The sequence below is a fragment of the Polyodon spathula genome, chromosome 58 (assembly GCF_017654505.1).
Source record: "Polyodon spathula isolate WHYD16114869_AA chromosome 58, ASM1765450v1, whole genome shotgun sequence".
Lineage (NCBI taxonomy): Eukaryota > Metazoa > Chordata > Actinopteri > Acipenseriformes > Polyodontidae > Polyodon > Polyodon spathula.
In genome coordinates, this window is record NC_054591.1 from 47,706 (window position 1) to 50,500 (window position 2,795).

General features: G+C 41.3%; 2 non-coding genes across 2 annotated transcripts; one reads left to right on the forward strand and one right to left on the reverse strand.

Annotated features, from left to right (window-relative positions):
* Positions 1-1,665: 1,665 nt before the first annotated feature.
* trnat-agu lies at positions 1,666-1,739 on the forward strand. Its single transcript has one exon. It is a non-coding gene; the product is annotated as a tRNA-Thr (tRNA).
* A 148-nt stretch (positions 1,740-1,887) lies between these two features.
* Positions 1,888-1,969, reverse strand: trnas-gcu. Its single transcript has one exon. It is a non-coding gene; the product is annotated as a tRNA-Ser (tRNA).
* Positions 1,970-2,795: the final 826 nt, after the last annotated feature.

Consider the following 2,795-nt stretch of genomic DNA (forward strand, 5'->3'; position numbering starts at 1 on the left):
ACAATGCACACAAGTGAATGGCCTGAGAGGAGGAAGCAGATACCTCACAGGACGCAGTCCTACTTGTCACTCTATACATTGAAGATGATCTAATGATGGTAAACAAACGCATTATCATACCAAGAGACATTACAGCACAAATCAGCACACCAGGGCATGCAGATGTGTCTGGGATAGTCTAGAGCAGTGATCTATTGGGCAGGCATGAATAAGGAGGTGCGAATGATGGTGGACTCCTGCATTGCCTGTCAGAGTATCCGAAACGCAGCCAAATATAATCCTGTACTCGCAGATAAACATTACTTAACCACACCCTTAAATGAACCAATAATTTGCTTAATTAGACCTTTTTGCTTGTTTTCAGCTCTTAAACAGTTGCATTTCAAGTTACTTATCAAATATTACAGCTAACTCGAAATATGCAACTGTTCAAGAGCTGGAAGCAAGTAATAAGGTCTAATTAAGCAAATTATCACTTCAATTAAGGGTCTAGTTAAGTAAATGAGAGCTCGGTTGGAATGAAAACCAGCAGCCTCAGGGGATCCCCAGGATCGAGTTTGAGAAGCCCTGATATTGACAGTAGCGGTTTTAGGCACACCCAGCCCATGCAATTGCATAGGGCCCAAGGCAACAAGGGTGCTCCTGTTGTCGTGGCTCAGTTAGTATTAAAAACCCTGGAAACAAATGCGTTTTCAGCCATGTATCGTCTTCGCCTCTTGCGATGCTCAACTACATCTACAAGGGGAATGCGCTGGAACTGTATCCTGACCAATTATGTACTTGCGTGTGCACCATATTTGACGACCAAAAACGGATTATTCAACTATAATTGCAGACTTTGTCGCTGCGAAAACAAGAAAGGTTTATTTCTGTCCGACTGTGTTCTTTTGCGATTGCTGTAGTAAAATGCTATGTGTTTAATAGTGCCGTTGATGCCCTGTTTGAAAGTCATGGCATCGTAGCGCAGTATTGCTAGTATTCATTTTCCCTTATAAAGATTGCAACGTAGTTGGTTTGTTTACAAATGTTTATATTTAATATAAACAGTACCGCTATTATTGAAATATAAATATGCAAAACATATTTTCAAAGAATATTTTTCTTATTATTTGAAGATGACAAGTGTTCTATGGAGTGAGTAATGATAGTTCAGTTCGCCAGACCTGCCAGCAGTTTCCAGTATGAACTAAGAAATAAAAACGTCGCATTTTGAATTCAAACTGGAGACATGCATGCTGTTGAACTGCTGTCTGCAATCAGATGGGCGTAACGCCTTGCTGTCCAGGAGTCATCAGCGAGGGGCATTTGACAGCTGACAACCCATCCACCTCTGATCTCTTCACTGTGGTTCCGTGGTGTAATGTTTAGCACTCTGAATTCAGCGATCCGAGTTCAAATCTTGTGCGTTTTACTATTTTCTTTAAATCAAATGACCTGCCAGATTTCATATTTCAATCAGTCAGATGAAATTAAATCCAGTTCCGATGTCAAAGTCCGGAAACTGTTTCCTGAAGACTAATGCGTACTTGAATGTTTGTTTCATTTGCAAAACTTTCCCCCACTTAATTTTGGAATGGCGCATTGCAATAGAGGTAGTAGTAGCGCCATGGTCCTGATCCGTTTCATTTCACAGGCCACTGGCACAGAGGTGCTTGTGTGCTGCAGGGCGCTGTGGCTTAGATGGTTAAAGTGCCTGTCTAGTAAACAGGAGATCCTGGGTTCGAATCCCAGCGGTGCCTTGTATCTTTATTTTTTTAAGCACAAGTAACAAAGGCCTTTAGGCTACTTTCGTGTCGTATGTTGTTACTGGAGGCGGATATCCGATGTACTTGCAGAGAAACACGTTGTGAAAAGATAAAAGGGAACGAAAAAAGACAAATAAAGTTACGACAAAGATGGGATTCGAACCCACGCGTGCAGAGCACAATGGATTAGCAGTCCATCGCCTTAACCACTCGGCCACCTCGTCGCGGATGATCAACTTCTCCCTTCTCCGTTTTCTCCCTTTGAGGTAGCACGTAGCATGCATCCATCTGACGCTCTACCGACTGAGCTATCCGGGTTCATTTACGAAACTATCAGTTTACAGACGGAGCGTTACACGGTCAGGCACAATGGAGAGTACAATAATTACTAGTACAATAATTACAATGTAGACAGTAGCGGGTGTGCAATGATACGTCAGTCCCCAGTCCTGCTGCCAGGTGCCAGTGTAAACTTAATTAATGTGCTTGTGACCAATCCTCTGTCTCTGGTATGCTTTGCTATATTAAAAATGATCTTCCTCGCTAGTATAAGCAGACCTTGGGACAGACAACACAGGCTTACCAAACAATCATCTCTATTTTCTACTGAAGTTAGTCATCTAGGGTGAAATACTAAGGGCTCTCTGTGTAAAAAGAGCAGTGGAAGGCAATTTAAAATGGTTTACAAAGAGATCCTACAGGGGAGCACTACTATCATCATTAAACAGGGAGAAAAACGTGGCTAAAGAAGACTAGGGGGGCTTACAAGTAGTGTGTAATAATAATAATAATAATAATAATAATGAACCTCTGTAAAGCTATCCAGTTAAAAACACAGTTTAAATACAAAGAAAAAACAATTCAATTTAAAACTTGAGATAAAAAAGAAAAAACAAAGAAACAAAAACAGTTAAAACTTAAAAGCAGCGTAGCAGTCCCGAAATGTGGCTGAATCAGCCCCTTGATATACAGATAGTGTACACCCCAGGAAAGATCATGTTGATAGCAGATACATTGTCCACAGCAGTACATGACAGCACAGCCAACAAA